Source organism: Rhinolophus sinicus, linkage group LG09 (assembly GCF_036562045.2).
Source record: "Rhinolophus sinicus isolate RSC01 linkage group LG09, ASM3656204v1, whole genome shotgun sequence".
NCBI classification, from domain to species: Eukaryota; Metazoa; Chordata; class Mammalia; order Chiroptera; family Rhinolophidae; genus Rhinolophus; species Rhinolophus sinicus.
The window spans coordinates 72,422,305-72,445,620 of record NC_133758.1 but is presented as its reverse complement, the minus strand read 5'-3'; the positions used below and the strand labels follow the sequence as shown (position 1 = coordinate 72,445,620).

Genomic DNA, 23,316 nt, shown 5'->3' with positions numbered 1-23,316 from the left:
CCTTGGGGAAAGTAGATTATTTGAGTAAAATTTAGACCCTCTGCAAAAGCACATCGTGCTTGAATAGTGAAACATCCTATGCTGAAAGACACTAATGTAAATGTCAGGTGAATGAAAGAGATGTGAGCAGATCAGGTGACCCATGGAAAATGACCCATGGGAAAAAAGTAGCTATTTAATAGGTGACTGACTACTTAAGAAAAGCAGGAAGAAAAGTCTTATTTCCCAAGAACCTATTATGTTCCAAGTTCTGTGGTAGCCATTTCATGATTGCATTTACTTCTAGATATAATATTCTCTATTTTACAGGTAAGGAAATTATGGTGTAGAGGTCTTAAACTCTCTTGCCCAAAGTTACACAATCCCTTCCTGGTGAAGTTATGATTCAAAACCAAGGTGCCAGTCCACTATCCTTTTTCCCAATGCTATGTTAGGCAAGTCAGAATGCATAGCTCCCACCCAATTCATGTTTGTTCATGTTTTGAAATTGGACTTTGTGAGAAATATGCTCTGTTGTGTTTCATCACTTAAATAAACATGTTTCAGGCCATGGTTTAAAATTTCTAGAAATTGTTTTTAGTTTCTACTTCCAAGGAATGTCTTCATTTTAAGAGATTGTATAAACCATCTAAGTTACTACGACAATAAGTATCTCTACTTCAGGCAACACATACAAATTTACCCTGTATTCTTCTGAATCTTGGTTTTGTTATGAGGTGAGAATCAAAATCAGGCAGGGGAAGACTGTGAAGGGAATGGAGAAAGGCCACTGGATGATTTAAAGGGCAGAGGAAAGGAAGTGGAAGGTATGGATAGCAAATTGCACTCACTTCACAATTTTGTCTAGGCTTAGCCCAAGCAAAGTGTATCTTGTAGAGCAGGAGACCCTATATGTGCCCCATTTATGTACATCTGATGGGGTTCACAAGGTAAAGTAGATGAAGGGTTATAGAAAAGCATGAGCTTCTGGAAAAAAAATAAAAGATCATAATTTGTCTTTGTTTTTAGAAGTCAGAAGCAGGATGACTCATTCTGAGATCAGGAATGCAGATCCATACAGGACAGCTGTCAACAGTAGAATTTGTTTATGCCCACTTGGTACAGAAAGCTCTTCTATTTGTGCTTTGGTCTCTGCAGTTGTGTGAAGCTTGTTGTCATGTGGATTGTTAAGGCATGATGGATTGTCTTCAGAGGGCTTAGAAATCATCTAGGGAGGGCCTTCCATGTGCAAGGTCTGATGTTGAGATTTATTTATGAAGAGAAAGGACTAGTGAAAGGGAAAGCGTGTTGGGCCCTTTTTAACTTCATGTAGTAAAAGGTTTCTAATTGTAAACTTTTGTTTTGATTAGAGCCTATTCGAACATGATAGTGTGTTTTACCTCAGGGTGGTAGGCTCAGAATACATAGTGTCTTGAGCTGAAAACCAGTAAAAGAAAGTATTATAGCAATATAATGGAAGCTACTATTTATCGTGTGCTTATTTAGAACAGTGCCTGGTACATGGTAAATATTGGCGATAATGAGTAGGAGAGGGGTGATGATTTTGATGGTGATGGTGGCCGTGGTGGTGATAATAATGATGATAATGACGTCATGGTGGTGGTAATGATGGTGGTGGTACTGATAATGTGCCAGGCACTCTGCTTAGCACTTTATATGCATTATTTCATTTAACGCCTGAGAACTCTATGCAACAGATACCATCACTGTTTTACAAATGAATAATTTGTCTAGTACCACACACATAAGAAATGGTGAAGTCAGGGCAGCTAACGCCCCATGTCTTTGACATCATGCTATATTTAAAGGCCATTCTTTTTTTTTTTTTTTTTTTAAGATTTTATTGGGGAAGGGGAACAGGACTTTATTGGGGAACAGTGTGCACTTCCAGGACTTTTTTTTTTTCCAAGTCAAGTTGTTGTTCTTTCAATCTTAGTTGTGGAGGGTGCTGTTCAGCTTCAAGTTGTTGTCCTTTCAGTCTTAGTTGTGGAGGGCGCAGCTCAGCTCCAGATCCAGTTGCCGTTGCTAGTTGCAGGGGGCACAGCCCACCATCCTTTGTGGGAGTCGAACCTGCAACCTTGTGGTTTAGAGGATGCGCTCCAACCAACTGAGCCATCCGGGAGCTCAGCGGCAGCTCAGCTCAAGGTGCTATGTTCAATCTTAGTTGCAGGGGGCGCTGCCCACCATCCCTTGCGGGAGTCGAGGAATTGAACTGGCAACCTTGTGGTTGAGGGCCCACTGGCCCATGTGGGAATCAAACTGGCAGCCTTCGGAGTTAGGAGCACGGACCTCTAACCGCCTGAGCCACCGGGCCGGCCCTAAAGGGCATTCTTAAAGCACCTGCTTTGGCTGGTTAGTCAAGGCTAAAGGAAAACCCAAAGCAGGAATGTTCTGCTTTTTGCTTTTCTTCTCTTAGAATGGGATGATCAAACTTTAACCATTGCCTATAATAATTATGTTTGCATACACATACATATAACTATTTTCAAGTAGAATAGGATACCTGTGACAGTGACTGAAAATGTATTAATATGACATAAACAGCCTAAAAGAGATGAATTGTTTTTGATGAAAATTGTCATGCAACTTATGAGGCAGGGAAAGAAAGTTCCCAGAGATCCAGGCTCTGCAAACATTAACTGTAGTTGCCAAACCAAATGTATTCTATACGCACACCCAATGTTCAACAGAGTAACACACTGATCGTTTAGTTCACATTCAGACAAAACATCAAAAGTACGATCTTTTCCTATTAGGAGTAACATTTCATGTAATTGAAAAGAGAAGGGAATTTTCTTGAGGTTACGATTGTCTATAATTTATAAATGTGATAACTATAATGCTCATGCTGAATTTTTCCCCCACCATCAGATAAGATCTACTATTTATTTGGTTTTGATTTCATATAAACACAATATTGTATCTACACCTAACATGCACTTATCTGACAAGTACATTGCATACTTAAAAGATCTTTTAAGCATGCACATCTCAGAATATAAGGAAATGTTCCATAAAAATACTGGAAATATTTATTTAGAAAGAATAGACAGTAATTTATACATAAAATGGGTATAATTGATTTTTAAGAAGAATGAATATTTAGCTTATTGCTAAAATGCATGTTCTGGCTTTTTAAAAATTGTGAAATTTCCACTTTCTGCCTGCCAGAAAGTCATCACAAGTGTCTTAAGAGACCATACATTAGAGACCTACTAATAAAGCAATACATGTAGTTCATGACTAGTTCAATAGTAGTTAGTGCAGCTTCCTAATTTGATCAACTGTAGCTCTGTAAACTAGAAAGAAAGCTCCGTAAACTACATTTAGTGATGCACAGAGTTAGTGGTGCTTGTTCTGACATAGAATTAACCCCTGGTCATTTGCATAAGGTAAAAGAATTCACAGACTCAGAAAAGTGGGAAAGCAAAAAAGTTTTATTGTAGGTTGGGCAGAGAAAGAATGCCCATGGCAGTGTCCAAAGATGATGGCTGCCACAGGTTTCTGTTTGAAAGAGAAATACTGGCAAAAAGGCGTTTGCCAGGGTAGAGTCTGATAGGGACAGCTGCACATAACATTGGGTTAGTTTTTTCTTATATAGGAAAGGGGGAGTCGGTCAGGCAGGTCTGAAGGCTGACATCGTTTCCTGGGGTCTGGTCTGTTTGAAGATAATGTTATCTCCAGACTCAGACTTGACCACCGTGGCCTGGGACACTTTATGTGTCACCAGTACAAACTACAAGGGAGTTGCAAATTGGATTCTGGTGTCAGGATGCCTGAGGATTACTAAGAAATTGCTCATTTCCAGGTTAGGATTCTGTTAATTAAATGGATTAACGAGATATGGGTAGCCTTGAGAAAGGGAACAGAACAGAGTTCTTAAATTAAATCAGGGAGGGGAGAAACAAAAAGGAAACAGCTGAATATCAGGGTGGATCTAAAGGCAAAGTCTAATTACAGGTAGCTAGATAGCGAGCTATGTGGTGAGTCAAACTGCCAACTAGCTGAATCTAACTGCGTTATTGATTTACCAAATTTCACCCTTAACAGTGCTTCTCATCCCTACATACCACTGGATGAGGTGGAAAACTTATATGGGAATACACAGAAAATTTGTTTCTCACTTGTTAATAACCACAGCAATAATGATAATACAAAATAATATTCAGCATTTAGTGAGTATCTAATTGTTCCAGGCATTGTAGTAAATACTTAACATGGATTGGCATTAAGCCTCCAGATGAAACTATGAGGTGGGTCAGGAAACGGAGGCACAGAGAGGTTAAATGACTTACCTTTGGCCACACAGCTTGAAAATGGCAGAGAAGGGCTTTAAACCCAAAGTCGGAGTCTACTCCTGAAATCGAGCCTTTAACCAGTATGCAGAGGAGCAAAAAGCAAAACAATAACAACATTATATAATGATATATTCAACTATGAAATACTGTGTTCCAGATGATTAGGGAATAAGATATGATATATTAATAACGTAGTGCAAACTGACTTGAGTCCTAATCCAGAAACTGCCATTGATTAGTTTTCTCACCTTTGGTGAATTATTTAATGTCTCCAGACTTCTCTTTCCCCAATGGTTAAGTGGTAGTAATAGTACCTCATAAAGTTGTGAGAATTTAAAAAGGTAAATCCCTCAGCACTAATGTGAGAGTTTTTATACTAGTATTATTGTTCCTGGTGCTGCCATCCTTTGCATTGCTGCCAAAATAATCTTTGTAAAACAAATAATTTACTAGCCAAAGAACCTTATATAACTTGCCACTGCATCTCCGATAAAACATAGATACTTGTGCAGAACATTCAAGATCCTCCATAGCCTGTTCTGATCTACCTTTCAAACCACTCCCCCCCTAGGACCCTGTGGTCCAGTTATACTACAGTACACACTGGTCTCTGTTCGTTTAGGCTTTTTGTATCTCTAGGCCTGCAATCTCCTTGCCTTTGCTTTCTTACCTAGAAAACCCATTTTTATTTTTTATGTATTTATTTTTAATATTTCTATAATTAAAAATATACCTAATGTACAATGTTATATTAGTTTCAGGTGTACACCATAGTTATTCAGCATTTACATACCTAAAGAAGCGATCACCATAAGTCCAGCTACCATCTGACACTGTACCATGTTATCACAATATTATTGACTATATTCCCCATGCTGTATATTACATCTCCATGACTTACTTGTTTTGTACATGGAAATTTGAACCTTTTATTTCCCTTCACCTTTTCCCCCTTTTTAACTTTTTAAATTATAGTTGATTAGAAAACCCATTCTTAAAGGCTTAGCTCAAAAGCCACTAATTCTATTGTAACTATCCTGCATCTCTAAGGAGAAATCCCCCCCAAATTTCAGACCTTCTATAATATTTGCATTAACATCTGTTGTATGTCAGTGGTACATATTTTCAGTTTTCAAAAGGGCCCAGACTCTTGTTTTATTTATCTTGTACCCCTCAGTGCTTAGAATAGTGCTTCGCACAAAGGAACTGCTCAATAAACATTGGTTAATAAATGAATGCACAAGTAAAGATTTATTCTACTTTGTCAGTACTTTAGTTTGTTCCTTGCGTTCTGGAAGACATTTTAGAAAGATGGCTGGGGTTAGTTGCTGTATCATTTTTGGTAATTTATTTTCATCTTTAAGAAGCCTCTTTATGTGGTGGCTGGATGGCTCAGTTGGTTAGAGCATGAGCTCTGAGCAACAGGGTTGCCAGTTTGATTCCCTCCATGGGATGATGGGCTGTGCCCCCTGCAACTAGGTTGAAGGACGACGACCTAGAGTTGACGGGCCCTGGAGAAACACACTATTCCCCAATGAAATTGAAACCAAAAAAAAAAGAAGGCTCTTTAAACCAAGATGCTTTGATTTTAATAATGATTTAAAATAATGCAGTCTAGATTTCACGTTCATTCCTCTTTGTTACAATAACACGGAGCTTCAAAGTTGCCATACACTAGTGTTTAGGTTAAAGCCCAAGTATTATCTGACAAGATAAGAGAGGTCTTTCCCATTCTCTCTCACTGCCAACATTGTGCATAGTCAAGGAAAGTGACACCACTGCCAAAAGAAGGAGGACCAAGGGGTGAGATAGAGAAAAAAAAATAAAATGGGTAAATGCCGAATGAAGATACCCAACACTAGAAGGGAAGAAGAGAGGGGAAAGAGAGGCTAGTTTGGTTATTTATGCCTGTAAAGTGAAATCCTTTACATTTTCATCCTATAAAATTTTAGGTCTTCCTAAATTTGCCTCAGCCAACTTACTTTTCTGAGCGAAGATTTATTTTTTTTATTATCCAATGTTTTGGTGCCAATTTCTGTAGCATACACCGAAGCTAAATTTGCAGCCAGTTAGTGTCAAATTTATTTTAAAAGCCTAAATAGGATATTTTCCATGAAAGGTAAAGCTTTTAAAACACAAAACAAGCAAGGACAGTGAATAGCTGTTATTTCTCGTCTACCTGTGAGCCATGTTGATGCCGGGGACTGAATGTATTTCAGCTGCAGGGCCCAGTCCCAGCAGTAAATCCCAAGCTCTCCTGACATCGCTTTCAAGAGAATGAGAGACTGTTTGTTTAAGAGTTCAAAGTGCTATCTTTCAAGACTGAGATAATGTGATTCTCTGTCCGCTTCCCCTATTTTCCTTTTTTGCTGAGGCACCAGTATCGCCATCCTCTTGAAATTAAGAATCCATGCATGGAACACCAAAGGCCAAATATGAGATTCTTCTTCTGATACTTGTTCTCACCAAAATTATCGATTCTTTTTCTAATGACTTATCACTTAGTTTTGTAAAGTACTTTTTATCTTGAGTTCTCAAATCGTTTATGGAGAGTATCTCATTTTTCTTTGCAGTGTTTCTAAAAGCAGAATGCATATCGTTCCTAATTAATGGTAGCGATCAAAGAGATGCTGTCTATTGGATATCGAAAACATCGGAGCAGGGAACGAGGTGGTAGCAGATTTACTTTTTAGGGTGTAGGTCTGTAGACTATAAAGTTATCTTCAATAATGTACAAGGTTAGCATTAGTTTTTCCAGTTACTTCTGTGTCTGGTACCCTGAGTGGTGTATCTACCTGGACTGCTTTCTCTGTCAGGCTTGCCTGATTGGTGGGAAGAGGAGATATTACATTTACTACATTTATTTTCTATTTTAAGACAGAGACACTGAAGGGAAAAGTTATTTGCCTAAGAACAAAAAAATTATTCATTATTGAATCTAGTTCCACAATAGAAAATTATTGATTTATATCTATTCTATGTGCTCAGGTTTTCCATCACTTATTTTTCCTTTTACATTAGCTTTTATTTTGTTTTGTCTTTTATGATGGTCCTTAACTTTGAGATAAGTTAAACTAGGTGTCAAAGAAAAGACCAATTTGAAAAAGTGTGTAAATAGTACAATGACTAATTCTTTGACCCTTGAAAGAAAAAGAAACAGTCATGCTTACAGGATTAAAAGAATTGTTCAGTTGGATCATTCGGAAAGTATGCATCCTCGTTATTAATACTTAAAAGTTTAATTACATTTCATTAAACTATACTAGCTTCTCTTAATTGCTAAAAGGGGACTATGAAAGCAAAGCCCAAAATGTCTAATCTCTAGAAGCTAGGTTTTTCTTGCTGCTTTGTAATGTAAATGTGCCTGTGTGTATATTAAAATTCACACACTCCATCCATCTCACTGGCTTTTAACAGAGGGGTCACCTGACTTCACCTAGAGCCGCCCTCCCCCACCTTTAGCTGTGAAAATCCAAAAGTGAGAGAAGGGCGGGTGTAGAACACAGGTTCTCATGCTTGGAGATGTAAATGACCTGACTGAAAGGGAATCGAGTGAGGTTGCTGGTGGGGGTTGGTGAAAGGGAATGAGGGAGAGAGTGTAAGCAGGAGAGGAGGGGGGGAGGGAGAGGGAGAAGGAGAGGGAGAGGGAGAGGGGGAGGGGGAGGGGGAGAGGGAGAGGGAGAGGGAGGGTGACAGAGAGAGAGAGAGAGAGAGAGAGAGAGAGAGAGAGAGAGAAGTGCTGCATGCTTCATCTTTGAGAGGAGGGGAAAACAAAAGACCTCAGCGGCAGTTTTATGTTGCTGTGTCTGGCTCAAAGAGGAAAATTCTAGACATCCATGCTGAAAACAATCAAAGCTCAGCTGAGACTACTTCTATCAAGAAAATTGTATGATCTGAAAATGGGTTGGATCAGTACAGGTGGTTTGAGAAGACACTGACAGAGGACCATGGAAAGGTGGGAGAGGACGAGCGACTTCTCTGCTTCCTTTGAACGGAGCTCTAGGTTAGTAAGCTGAAACTGACCCGGGTCTGGCTTAAATATCTATGTTGTGTATATGTGTGTGTTTTCTATTCATAACCTCCAAACCCTCTGCTCCCCAACCCCTGGATAGGCAGTGCCATATTCCACCAGATGTGAACCTAAACTTGATTCGACTCTCACTTCGTTTACCAAATGCCTCTCGTTTGCTTGTGGAGCTTTTGTTTAATACAGCCAGTGGAGAGCCGTCATGATGTCTCCTTCTGAGTCAGAATGTGTGTTTCAGCCCCAGATTGTCAGGTGGCTGTTTGGAGAATAGTTAGAATTTGCTCCAGAAGGCAGCAAATGCATGATTAGGTTATTATGACATGTAAACAGCAAATATCTGCTGACTTAGCATTTCTTTAATGTCAGAATAATTCAGATATCGGACTGCATCTGTCTTATCTTAATTTCCCACATAATTGAGTTCAAATACAATAAGTTTGAAATGGCACCCTACCAACAAAGGCACACGCCAGGTATTCTTCTGGCAGAGTATGTTTTACCTCCCATTGGAGACAAAGCTTAAAAAATTAATTTTGTTGGGATCTGGTTTGAGGCAAGAATACAATATGTCATAATTAAAATAGGTGCAAAGCTGTTCTTTTATAAGTGGGTACAGATGTGTGTAAAACAAACACATAATTTCTCTTGTTTCTTGCTGTGTAGATAGAGAATCTTTGTTCCAGCATGTGTATTTTCCTGTGTTTTTACAAAGAAAGCATTTCCTGTGCTTTCTGCGATAGCAGACTTGTATGCCCACTTGCCATTGTGCTGTGGTCAAGAACCTGCTCTGCTCTGAAGTAAACTGCCCAGAGATATTAGTCCAGAAGCTGGAGGAGGGTGGGGAGTGGGGAAAGGTGTTTTTTGCTTCCTCTTTTTTTTTTTTTTTTTTGGACTGTTAGCTCAGAAGTGTCTAAAACACATGATTTTAAGAGGAACTGGGGAAAGGCGTTTAGTTTTGAATTGGATGCAGATCTGTGGCACGCAATTGCCAAAGACGATATCCAGAAGATGCTGAGAGCAGAGGAAATCAGATTTGTAATGGACTCTTTAAGAAAATGTTCTGTGCGGGTGACTGGCTGGGTCCCTTTTGACCAAATTAAGATGCGCTCTGGCAGTGCTCTAGCAGCTGTGAGCTGACATTTTCTTGTGAACCTAGTGAAAAATGGCTCCATATCTCTCCTCCCGTCCTGAGGAGATGGTCTGTCCTAGTGGTCGAGCCTTTCCCCAACGTGACTTGCTCCTATGGCAGTTTTCTGATAGGGAAAGACTGGCTCGTGGTTCCTTTCAGTTTGTCTGCCTTTTTAAATCTCGGCTTGAATGGGGAGTGGGTGGTGACGGTTTTCCTTCAAGTACAAACTACCCACCAAGGCTAGCAGAAGATATTTTTCCGTCAATCACAGGTTTCCATTTTTAAAAGGGTAGATTATATTTCTTTGGACATGACATAAAGCACTTTTTGTTGTTGTTAAGTGGGCTAGTATACAATTTCTCTTAAAAAAAAAAAGACGCACGCATGTGTGACACTTTACATTTGGACTCTCCTCACAGGAAGTGACAGGTAAAAACATAAGGCTACTTGCCTCTCATTCATCTCTGAAAAGATAAAGTGCCCTTGCCTTCCCATCTTTTCCATTTTTGAATTGTGACCCATTGTGCAAGGAGAGAGATCGTGTCCAAGAGTTAGAAGCAGGGAGGGAATGCACTCACATCCTGTTCCCCACATGTGCTTATCAAGGAATTCCTGAGCTGAACAGGGACTGGAGGTGCTACAGCAGCCACCCTGCTCCTTGGTTTGTGAAAGCTGCAGCCAGCAGAGGCAGGATGCGCTGTAGCAGAGAGCTGTGTGTTTGAGGGACTGTTTAAGAACATGTGTTGCTTCGGGGTTTGTGAAATCGGTTGTTCTTTCTCTTATAGCACTCTAAGAGGGTTGCCTGAGTATAGCCTAGGTTCAGGAGGAAGGGGTTGGACTCTTCTTATTTTATGCATGAAGCACAGCACTGTCCACTAGAGGGGACAACATGAGGATGCAAAACAGTGCACTAGTGCAGAAAGAATAACTATTTCTATGATAGTTTTTCAAGACCTCAAGGTTTTCTGATGGCAGGGAGCCATCTCTACATTATGACAAGTAAGACTTCCAGTACAATAATTTGAACAGCATTATGGAAACAGTTCCATAAGTGCTTTAAATATTGTACCACTTGCTTCAGTGAATGGTATCCCTTTAAAGGTTTTCATCTTGAACACTTTTCCTTAGGATAGAAGTTACAGCACAGATTTTCTTAGGGTCTGTTGGGAATAATATTGGTAAAAAGCTAAGAGCTTACAGAGGCAGTAGGATCCACCTCTTTAGTAGAACAACGGAAATGGAACTTTAACACTGCATGTAGATTGATTACTGCTTTTATACATGGAGACAATTTGACTATAGTACATAGTGTGCGTTGGGGAAATTGATGCAATTATGCTTGAACAATTAAAAAAATACGAAATAATATAATGAAAACGTGGATCTCGACATTCACGGGAGGATTAGTAAGGACACTCTTAAATATTAAGGAGTACAGGTGAGAGGGTTTTACCCAGAGAAATTTCAGATGTCTAGAATGAGAGGACCATTTCTAAAACTAAGAGTGTAGCTCACCAGCTGTTCTATAAGCTAATATTTAAACTAGATAGTATTCACATACAAAAGAGTTATGAATCATAAGAACTTCCCACCAATGGAATTTTGTTTTAAAAGCAGCAAAATAACTATAATATACAAGCAGTTCACATAAGGAAAAATTTAGAATATCTAGGACTGACATGAAATTTTTGCAGTGAGGTGTATGTGATTCTCCAGTAACCCTCAGGATAACCAATGAATTCTTAGTGAGAGCTAAAAAATAAAAATTCACAGGTTGATATAAATTTCAGTATGCCTATATTGTTCAAGCTTCAAGTTTGGAAAATAGAACATTTTCTAAGAGTAAAATTAGTTGTTCGTAAGGTGCCTGTGCCATAGAAAGGAAAACTTGAGATAAAACAGTTAAGTTTCAGTAAAAGATATTTTATCCTAACTGAATTATTCTTGAAGCATCTTTGAACACAAAGCTTCTAACTTTCTGAGACTATCTTATGTAGTAATGGCCTGCTTTCTAACATCCATTTTCTCTATCACTTTTAGAACTCTACTACCCTAAATTCTGTTTTCAATTTTTAAAAGCCTTTTTAGTTGTCAACATGGCATTAAATAAATAGAGTCATGATAAAAGCCTTTGAGTTTAAAATACTTTAATTTTATATTCAATTTCAGGTACATTTCTCCTCTAAGTCTGTCATATCTTCAGCTTTTGCTCTAAGTCACACAGTCTGCGGCAGTTTCACTTCTAAGACCTCAGTTGCTTACTCTGAAGATTTTTAATATAATTTGAAAAAATAAACAAATAAAAGTATATTGCTATTCAACTGCGTTAGGTGATCGTAAAAACGTAGAACACTGTTATGATGTGAATTATCAATCCAAGTGATTCACAGATATTAGAGATTAAAGCAGATTTTGTGTATTTCAAGCATATCAGGGCTTATAAAAAATGCTAAGCATACTGCACAGGGGTTAGTTCTTTCCCTATTTTTTATTACAAAAATGGCTTTTGTCAAATAAGCATATTTTCCAAACGTAGTGCATTGTTTTGTTTTCTCCCATAGATTTATTTATCCCAAATCACACAAACATATATCTAATTCAATGAAAGTGATAATGATTTTAAAATCTCCTAATCACGGTGTTTGAAAATTTAAAATTCACTCTGTAAAAGAACAGTCAGAATAGCTTCCCCCCCTTTTCACACACCACACACACACACACACACACACACACACACACACACAAATCAGTAAAGAAAATCAAACTTTGGAGTCTTTAAGGAAACTAACAATGACATGTTATGAAATAGGAGGCTCATTGCCAGGCAGTCAGCCAATGAAGAAGCAAGCTGAATTGATGACTCTGATGGAAGCATTGCAGGTCAGAAAGTTCCCATGTTAATAAGACCCCAGCTGAGATCCCAGAGCCAGAGGGGCTCAATGTGCTTCCCTTCCTCTTATCCTTGGGGCTAAGGCTGGGAGAATAATACATTTAATAATAAGAGATCACTTTGCTATAATTATGACATCTCTGAGCTAGGCCATTCCCGCAAGTAATTCAGGTATCTTTAGTATCTTCTCAGCCTGGAGTTTCTGTGACTTTTTCCTCCAAGCAACAGATTCCATAAGACTTTGAAAGCCAGTCAAAGTTTGGTTGGAGTCAGGTCTTGCCAGGCATTGCCTACAAAGGCACAAACACAGCCAGGAGGAAAGGAAGAGGAGATGAGAGTCTTCCCTTGTCCTCAGAAGAGAATCGAGCCCTCTGGGTTCTTTCATCCCAAGGACCAGAAAAGCCAAAATGCCAAGCTAAGGAATTGCTGCCCAAGTTTTGAAGGGTTCTCAGTCTTTCGTTCAGACAACTTTTTAGGAAAAGTCTTTTGGTTTTTAGAAAGCTTCGTGTTTCCTTCCACATGCCTTTTCTTCTTCAAGAACACTCTTCTGCCCTCTTGGATGCCCCCTACATTACATTAGCTCTCTCTGCCAAATGTGCTCAGGACTAATTATGCTTTTTCTTTATTACACTAACTAGTTTAATTGTTAGTTTTATATTAGTGTCATTATTTGGTTAATGTCTCTCTCTGCCAGGAGGCAGGACCTTCTAAAGTTAGGGTCCAAATTCATTTTGCTCACAATAGAATCACTAGGCCTGAGGTTGTGCTATCCCACATGTTAGGTATGTACTAAACGTTTGTTAAATGATTGTATAAATGAACCAATGAATACTAAGGCACCAATACTAGTGAAAAGACATAGTGTATCTATCTTTGGCTCAATAAGGAAAAATTCTTTTCATTGGGTTAGCTAATTAGGGCACCTGAGAGGTGAACTGTACCATAGTATCGCCAGGGTCTCCCTTTTGTCAGAGTTTTCCATCTGAGAAAGAACACTTGAGTGTCTACTGTTGAGATATTTCAAAATGAACTTTGCTACCCACATCAAAGTGTTCTTAGGGAAAACTGTGGTTTGTCTTTCTTTGTCTGTTACTCCCTCTAAAGCAGGGGTGTCCAAACTGCAGCCTGGCCCGCAATCCATTTTTTATTGGCCCGCAGCAAATTCCAAAAATATATTTAGTTTACTTAAATAAACCAGGTGAGGCAATACGTACTTCACCTTGAGTGAGTGGCTCGGCTGTTTGTGTATTTTGCCACATATGGCCCTTGGTGAAAAACGTTGAAAAAAGTTTGGACACCCCTGCTCTAAAGCATCTCTTTTTCTAAGTCTATTCTCTCCACTTCTTTGCATCCATGACCTAGGTCTCATCTGACACTGTGTATACCTTGCTAACTAAGCTGATAATTAGCTTGTGAGCTCTGAAAGCTTTCCTAGGTGTTAACCCTTCTAGCAGTATTTGCATTTTAAACAAATCTGTCATGAAGTGATTAGTGCTCTGCTTATGAATATGAGTGATTGTGAAGCAGAGTATATAGTATGAAGCTTGTCTTTAGGGATCTTACGTTTCAACTGTGGAGCTTAAATTCACAAGAAACAATTGGTATTGCTCTGAGAGTCTGTAATCAAGAACTGTATTTGGTTGTGCAGATTTTAATAAAACTAGAATATTGAGGAAAAGATTTGTAGAAGTGGGACTTCAAGTGGACAATGACTGATAGGAAATATGTCTCTGAATTATCAGAGAAGAAGGATAAGAACAATTTAACATTTTAGAAAAAACATGAATAAAAATGTTCAAAGTGATTTAGTACAAGGTGTGTCCTTATAAGTCTTAATACAGGATACTGCTCATGTTTACTTTTTCAAGTATAAAAAGCAAAAATAACTTTCATTCAAGAATAATCAAGCTTTCATTCATTCAAGCCATAACCTTGAGATCCTGAGAGTTAGGACTTAAACATTGGAATTTACTTCCCATTATGCTTTGAAGGACTCTATCTCAGCATTTGAAACTAATCTCAAAGAAGTTTTCTGTCAGAGGTACTTTTAGAGATTCCTTTAGCGATATTGATCAGTTTAATTGAGGCTTATTGAAAGTGCTTTGTATAGCTCTCTTGTGGTTCATGTCCTATAAATACATCATCTTATTGATATATAGTAGAGTTTTCATTTCTTCGCTGTCAGCCTAACACCTTATAGAAAACTTACAGTCCCACCAGAGTACGAGAAGGAGGAAACATTCTTGTCCTCTGATCTTCCACAAAACTTAAATCATAGAACTCAGTAATAATCATTTTTAAATATGTTCTTAGTAGTACAAGCCTGTTTCACCCCTGTACCCAGTTTGCGGGTTCCCTGTAAAAATTCCTGAAAAGAATGAACGTAGCCAAGAAGCCAGAAAATAGCAAGCTGCATACATATAAAAAAATGAGAGAATTGAAATTAAGTGATTTTGTAAGTAGGACAAGTAACTTATAACTAGACTTCTCATAAAGTTATTGATGTAAGTGGTTTCTATTTTAGTGGTCGGGCTTTAGGTTAAGTACAAGAGTTGTTAAGTCTTATGAAAAATTACTAGGTTTACTTTTTAAACTTTCTTTGTTTTGATGGAAATATTGATCTCTTTAGGGTAATTCAGGTGTATCTATTTAAAGAACAGGATGGGGTGTCCCTTGAATGACCCCTTTCCAGCTAAGGCTATAATAATGCTTTGTGGGTAAGACTGAGAAGACAGTCCTCTAGGTGCTCTCACTGCTATGAAAGAAAGAAAAGGAGACTATAAATCATTCCTTTGAGTTATACACAGCCCCTTCCACACACCTATGTGCATTATTCTTTCAATATGTGCTAGGTAAAAAAAAAACATTTCAGAAAATGAAATCTTTTACTCCTTTTTTATTTCAAAAGAAAAAAAAACATGAGAAAGTCTGGGATTGGTTAATTCTATATGAAATTCTGCTGTTTGTGGATCCCCAAGTTATGATAACTTATTCCTGTTGTGCATGCAAGTCTTCGTGTGTTGCTGCATATGGTAACTTTTATTTCCTAATATGTAGTTGCTACTTAGGGAATCATAAGTCTTTCTTTCATTCGAATTTAAGAAAAGCCATGGCTGATCGTTTATCTATGTCAGGGGAAAAAGAAATTGGGATTAAACTATTGCTATATCTATTACTTGTTCATGTCACCCAAACCTGAAAGAACACATTTAACTACGGCTGGAGACGGGCAGGCCTTTGATGAAGTTAGCAGTTTTCATTCCTCTCCAGCCTACTGAATTCATTTCATTCATTTGTCTCCAGCCTACTGAATTCTCCATATCTGGGTTTGCCTGAATTAAAGTCTACCATAGAAGCCTGGACTTTTCTCATACTTGACTCAACAACTGTTAGAGCCAAAAGTACCAAATCATACCATGTTATGTCATGCTTATGAGGATCTGCGTGTTTTTCTCTCATTGTCTGGAATGTTCCCTTCCAAGTGGTGCTAGTTATAGATACAGGTATTCTGTTAAACGTTCCCTGATTACTATTCCCCTGATCCTGGGAAAAGTTGATTGTTCCCCATAGTGGTATACGCACACCCTCACGCAGGCACACATGCTTCTCTATTTACTATTCTGTTTCTCCCACTGGAATATACTCTCCCAAAACAGAATTACTTTTTGACTATCTCCTATGTCCATTGCCTAATAGAGGAGATTAAACATAGTTAATGTATATTACAGTTATGGCTTAAAAAGCTGATCTTCTTGTCCATATCATGGAAGAAGTATTATACGTGTTGATGAAATTAAATGGTTCAAAATCTCCATTTGTTTTAATCAATTGTCTTTATTATCTCAGTTTTACTAAAGCTGAAAATAGATGTTAATCATACTAGAAATCACTACATATTTTCTCCAAGAAACTATGGAATTTAATGATCAAAAGTGAGCAATGAGAGGTAGAATTAAAGGAAATTGGGCTAAACGATTTGATACATGAAAAATTAACTCTGGATAGGGTCCATGAATCATGTAATTTTTATTTGTCCAAAATGATGTGGAGACCTCTCCATCAGTGCTCCCTGATATCCATCCACTATTACAGTGACGAGACAAAGGAGAGATGCTAACCTTTGCACAGAACTTTGTTGCTCTGAGTATGGTTCATAGACCAGCTGCATCAGCATCTCCTGAGAGCTTATTAGAAGGCAGAATCTTGGGCTCCATCCCAACCTACAGAATCAGAATCTGAATATTTTAATAAGAACCTAAATGGTTAAATTGTGCATTGATGTTAGAGAAGCACTATTGTAGAGAACTTTTTATGAAGTTTTAGTCAATTTTGGAAACTACAACTTGTCTAGTAACTGAGGGACAAATTGTGAATATGCAAGGTTATTTCTTTTCTCAAGCTATAGAATGAAAGCAATTCTCCAGGTCACCCATCTCTACATGTTCTGGTAAAAAAAGGGGGAAATGAGCCTTAGTAGAGTCTAATATCTTTCTTCTTCTTTGTCCCAATCCAACTTCTATTATGTACATTGGAGAGCAATGTACTGTGTAGCAAGAGAGACTAGAATGGAGTCTGGCTGCTGGCACATATTAGCTGTATAAAGTTGGACAAATTCCTTGGGCTTTTTAACTTCATTTTCTTCTGTAAAATGGAAATTATATTTCTTGGCAAGGTTTTTTGACATAGAGATGAGGATGAGGAATTATCTCCTATAGCACACTTGGCACATAGTACTCACTCAATAAATAAACAACAGCTATGGCTAACTTTGCCTTCCCACAGTCTCCTAGTGGATTCTTGTTTGGAGATACATACCAAGGGTGCCAAAAACATGTGTACACGTTTTAAGAAAGAAAAAAACTGTATTAAAATTGAGCTGATGGTAACCATTTTGAGCTTCTCTTGTAATTGCAGAAGTCAAACTTTACTTGTATTCATCTTTTGTTATTGGTATATGTTAAGTATTACAATTTTAATACAGTTTTTTCCTTTCTTAAAATGTGTATACATGTTTTTGGCACCCTCTGTGTCATCTCCTAATGCCACCCTCTAGGCATTTGCCTCAGGTGCCTGTTGGAAATGGACACTGAGGATAATTGGTTTGACTTCCTGCTACCTGATTTTAAGAGGACAAGCTAATGGACATCATGTGCTTCTCTCTCTCACATATACTTACGTATTGAATAAAATGCCCCTGGAGATACAAAGTGAAAGAAGAAACTCAAATTCCTGATATCACATTCCTTCTTCCAATATAGGAAATGTAGGGCACTTCTCAATAAAATTGTCAAGGAAGGTTAATGTCAGAATTTACTAGGGAAAGGGGCTTCTCATTAGTAGCTAAGATACTGAAGGAATTGAGCATGGGAGCAGAAGAATTAAAATCCAATTGCAGGCCTTTAATTCTAAGAACTGACATTACACAATGATTCTTTTTTAATCTGGGTGGAAATTTTAATATTGGAACTTTTACACCATTATTATACTTCAGTTGACAATTTTGTCTTAAAAATATCATATAAGGAAAAAACCATACAAGTTATAAAAGGCACATGTTCATAGAGGAATTGTGCAAAGATATCTTTTATTCTCTTAAAGACCTTACTTGGAAAAAAAAAAATGTCTATCTTGGAAAATAGTGTATGATAAAAATTTCACACATATACTTACACATTAAGATACTCAAGTATTGTCAATCTGCATATTATATTGTCATAGCAATATGAAAGGAAATAACAGGTATTTGTGAAATTAACAATTTTATCATAATTTTATATTAATATTATTCTTTCTTACAACTAATGAATTTATCACACTGTGATATTCAAATCCTCATATTGAAATGGCATTGCTACATTGAATTTGCCATTTTAAATCTACAACTAGGGAGAAAAATAAGGGCTCCTAATTAACTTTTTCAAATTCTTTACACAACTTTTGTGTAAATTGTTTACATAAACTTTACAGGGCTAATCCAAAGCATGTACCAATAGTGCCCTCAAAAAATTTATCTACTTTTGACTTCATTAAATTTAGCTGGTTTTCTTGGTTTTAAACGAAGTTCATACAATCATTTTGGTGCTATAATTCTTAACCTAGAAATTAATTCATAATTAAAAAAAAATAAATCAAGCCATTTGTCTTTATATTTCTATGTAGAAAATTTTAAGTATCCCAAACTTTTCATTTGAATTTCTAGTATAATATTAAAATGTTTATATTACATTATTTTATCATTCCTGGCTGGTAGATTTGTAGTTACTTAATTTGGAAAACTATATTGTGTTATTTTCTTGAAACTAATCTTTTTAAAATTTTCATTCTAACAATGAATTCCTAAAAATATGTTTACATAGGTAGAGTTCTTGCAGTCTATGAATTGATGAGCCTTTGCAATGATTCAGTATCTACTATGTGCCAGATTTTGGTTAAATGCTGAACATACAGAGATGTCTATGCTTATTAGAAGTTCATGATCTAGTGGGAGACAGATATGTAAACAAATGATCCAAATATAACAGGTTAACTAGCATAGTAATATGAACATGGAGGAAAGAATAAATCATTCTAACTGGTGTATCATAAGGCTTCACAGAGGTATGGAGAATCCGAGTAAGATCTTAAACAATAAATATCACTCTTTCAGTTGTAGAATGAAGAAAGAACACTTCAAGCAGAAGAAACTGTATTGGCTGAGATATAAAGAGTATCGTTTGCCCAGAAAATGATGTGCAGTCAGCACAGAACTGAGGCAAAATGGAAAAAACAAAGAGCATGAGACCCTTTTGTAACAGCTAGACTTCTGATGTCCAGCTCCATAGTCACGAAGCTGTTCTTTTTCAAGCAGATGTACATGTAATGATGTGTATATCTAGTGTATAATATGGAAAGAATTTTGATATATATCATTATTTTCAAGTATATCTGAGCACATGCAAACTCATTTTAATGTGGAGAATAAAAAAATAGAAGGCTATAAAAATAGAGTAGTTTTAACGTTACTAAGCCTTGTGACTATGAAACGTTTTTGAGCCCCATGGAAACCACACGTTGTATTTCTAGCATATCCCATTTATTCATACTACAGATGTTTACTGAGTGCCTACTGTATACTAGGCACTCTTCCAGATGCTTGTGATACAGCAATAAACAAAACAGAAAAATATCCTGTCTTTCATGAGGGAAACCAAACATACTAACAATAACTCAGTAAAATATATGTGAGATAGCAAGAACTACGAAGCGGGAAAACATGTAACTAAGGAAGCGAAACATTAAATGTCCCAAGTCAGGGCAAGGGGAAAAAGAGAGTTTTAAAAGAGAGGCCAGGGAAGGCAAAATTAAAAAAAAAATAATGACTTTGAGTCAAGTGTTCATGGAAGTGAGAGCTATCTATAGGGGTAGAAAAATATAGCAACTTCTGTTTGGAACATAATAGGTTTGAGATGCATGTTAGTTACCAGAGGATCGATCAAGCAGGCAATTAGATATGTAGTTCTGGAATTCAGGACTGAGGCCCCTGGGAAAGTGCACATTTGAGGTCAGTTGCTCATATGTGGTGTTTAAAGCCATGTAGCTAATGCGATCATCTAAGGACAGAGCATAGAAAGTAGCGAGTACTTCCTAACTCAGCGCTGGGACATAATTTTCATAGTTGGGGAGACAAGGGGGAATCAGCAAAAGAGACTGAGAAGTCACAGCCAGAAAGAGAGGAAGAAAACAAGACAGAATTGTGTCCACTAAGCCAAGTGAAGAAATGTTTCAAAGAAAGAAAGATCAACTGTGTCAGATGCTGCTGATTTGTTATATGAGATAAGGATTTACTAATGTCCATTGGCTTTGGTGACATGCAGAATTCAGGAAGAGAGAAATGGAGACAGAGAGTGCAGATAAATCATTTTGTTTATTTCAGTTGTTACTGTAAAAGTGAGAAATAGGACAGTAGCTGGAGGGGAAAGAGGGCCACAAAATTGATTTTTTAAAAAGACAAGCATTTTTAGCATGTTTGTATTAAAGATAATGATTCACCAGAGAGGAAGAAATTGACATTTACATAGAAAGAGAGGAGAATTTCAATTTATTTAAATAGGTATTAGGTAAGGGATGAGACTAGGGCACAGTGGAGGGGTGGCCCATGCTAGGAGCATGGCGTATCCGTTCATGTTAGTAGGATCAAGGTAGCACATGGGGAAAAGAGGTATTTAGGTGGGGAGTATTTTCTTCTCATTATAGCAACTTCTCACCAAGAAGGAAGCAGGATTATAGCAGAGGAGATACCAGATTTTGAGGAGAAATGAGAAGTCCTCAAGTCTAAGGGACTGGGAAAGGAGTGGCGAAATATAGAATGACTGATGGTAACATTAAGGGCCCACTTGAAATTTGTGATCATTTTTCTCTAGCCACATTAAGCAGTATGGGGAAGACATGGAGAAGACAGAGAGCTGGGTTTAATTAGGATTGTGTGTATAAATAAGAGGAGCAAGGGAGTCAGGGTGAATGCATTAAAGTGAATACAATGATAAATGAGAGAATTTAAGCTGGGTAGGGAATAAGGTGCTGGGAGCGAGGGACTATGAAATCTGGGTAGGATCAGCAGATTACAGAACTCAACTGGATCGAAGGGTTGCAAGTTGCTGCTGTGGAGGAGAGGAATCCCATAGTCGTCTGTTTAGAAGTATCTGATGTTTGATGTTGTATTCTTCCAAAGTACTCTCAGGTGCCATGATGTTCCATTAAAATTGTCTTATTTTAAATATTACCCTCATTTTGTACAAACATGGCTGCCAAATGCATGTATTACTACCCATTCTCACTAATTGGTCTATTCTCTGAACAACTGGCAAAATGCAAGTGCTGATGTTGCAGCTGCTCCTCTGTTCCCATTTGCCTCAGGAGAGGAAAACAAAACAAAAAAACTAAATTTATTATATGAGTTAATGACAGAATAAACAATTGTTTATAGTGCATAGTTATGAATCTATAGCATTGATATTACCAGACTGATGCTTGAGTTTACTTTTGCATTGATAGAAGCACACTGATCGTCATAATAATTATAGTGGAGAATAATTTATGAATCACAGACTTGGATTCCCACTTGGCTGCCTGACTCCTACCAGTCTTTTCCTTTGGGGGAGTGGGCTCGCTTCTCACACCCTCCTTTGGTCCGCAAGCACATCCATCTGACAAGTCTTATTTGGAGACAGATCTTATTTGGAGACAGATCTTATTTGGAGATACATTGCTCTCCTGCTGAAACTGACTGTTAATGACCCCTGGTATCTTGGGGCACTCTCAGTTGGATCACATTTGTTTCTGAGACTAAAGATTGTGACTCAGACTAATGTGGTGTTTAGGTAATAAACAACATGATAAAGAAACACAATATTATAAAAAATGTAGTCCATCGTTTCTTAACGAAAGTGACCCATCTTTCTCCAATCAGACCAATTGGATTTTGAGGTAAAAAAGTTAATACAGACTGTTTAATCAGAGATCTTGATTTGTCATCCATATAGAAATGTGACTGTGGAATGGGACAAGACAGAATCTTGTGATGTTCACAGTGCAAGATTTTGGCTATCATATATACCAGCACAATTTATGCATTCTTGGATTTTTGCTAAGGTCAAACTGGGGTGTTGTCCCGTAGGGGAATACATACATTTGGCTGACCAAAGAAAGGAAGTTATATTTTAAAATTGTTCTTCAAGCTATAGATCTTTGTAATATGGTACTTATATTCATGGCAGAACCAAATATTAACAAGTTCCACCAAATATACCGTCAACTGATACCGGAAATTATTTTTGTCAGATCAACAGATGAATTTCTTTACACTATTTGGAAGTCAGACCTTCAGAGGTGTTTGTCTATTATGTAGATGTACAAGCCTTTTTTCATGAAAATACACAGTAGTCTTCAAATTGTGATTTTTGTTATCACTTATTGTGGGTGCTTTCTTATCTTTGGTGAAATGCATATTAAAGACCTATAGCCTGTAGACCCATTTCAACATGCCTAACGTGATACCAAATAAACATTTTCGTAGAATTCAAGTATAGCAAGCATTAAACTATCCCTGTATATAAAGGAACGTTTGAAACATTCTAGTATATGTTTCTATAACAACAAAAGAGACTAAATGATTTTCTGAAGTTGCCATATCCATTTACGACCAAAGCCAGAACTGGAATCCAGAACTCCTAATTTCTTCTTTAGCATGCTTCCCCCACACACATGCAGAAAGTTATTCTTTAGCTCAGAATCATTTACTGTCTCCTCCACTAAGATAAATTCTTATCCTTTTCTCAAAGTGCATTTTATTAAACCTCCAGTCCTTAAATGCTCTGCTAACTTCAGTAACAGGGTGTGCTGAACATAGTATAAATGATATTACCTTGGCTTGCAAAGGATGAATTTCAGCACATGTAAAAGCAAATTCTGAGCCTTAGAATTCATCTTTAATAATAGTGACCATCAGTCAAGGTGCAAAAAAGCATGTTAGAGCAATGAGGGGCATTAAAGCAAATAACTTGGTAGCTCCAATATAAACAAACATCCTCATTTAAAGTAAACTGACCTGAAATGTCAAGATATTTGGCTTTATTCTTTGGTTTGTTTAAATTTGTTTTAAAAAGAAGATGCATATAGTGAAAGAAGCTGACATGGGCAATGGTTTGAAAGCTGTTTCAGTCTATTTTAGAGACTCAGAATTTATATTTAAACATGAAATCTGATTTTCCAATTAATTTCACAAAACAGATGCTTTTTATATTGATTGCCCAAGTGGTCTTACTATTTGTGTCAAGAATATCTAATTTGGTAATGCTAACAAGCAATGCCCTTAAGTCTAGTACTTGCTGCTAAACTTGACACTGTTTTGAGCCTCTAAGGATCAGAGGAATGCCGGAGGCAATACTCAAAATAATTTTATCTTATTAGGGAAATGATTGGCAAGTTCATGTACTTC

The 23,316-nt window shown here is 37.4% G+C and overlaps 1 protein-coding gene across 9 annotated transcripts in view; it reads left to right on the top strand.

Annotated features, from left to right (window-relative positions):
* The window catches only part of MAGI2 (membrane associated guanylate kinase, WW and PDZ domain containing 2), a 1,294,930-nt gene that overhangs the window by 599,504 nt on the left and 672,110 nt on the right, over positions 1-23,316 (top strand). Inside the window, exon 1 of one of the 9 annotated variants that reach the window (XM_074340651.1) lies at positions 8,009-8,301. The exons of the other annotated variants lie outside the window; for them this stretch is intronic. The gene's annotated coding sequence lies outside the window, so the exon portion shown is untranslated. Of the gene's footprint in view, positions 1-8,008; positions 8,302-23,316 lie in introns of those variants that run through there. 9 annotated transcript variants of the gene reach the window in all.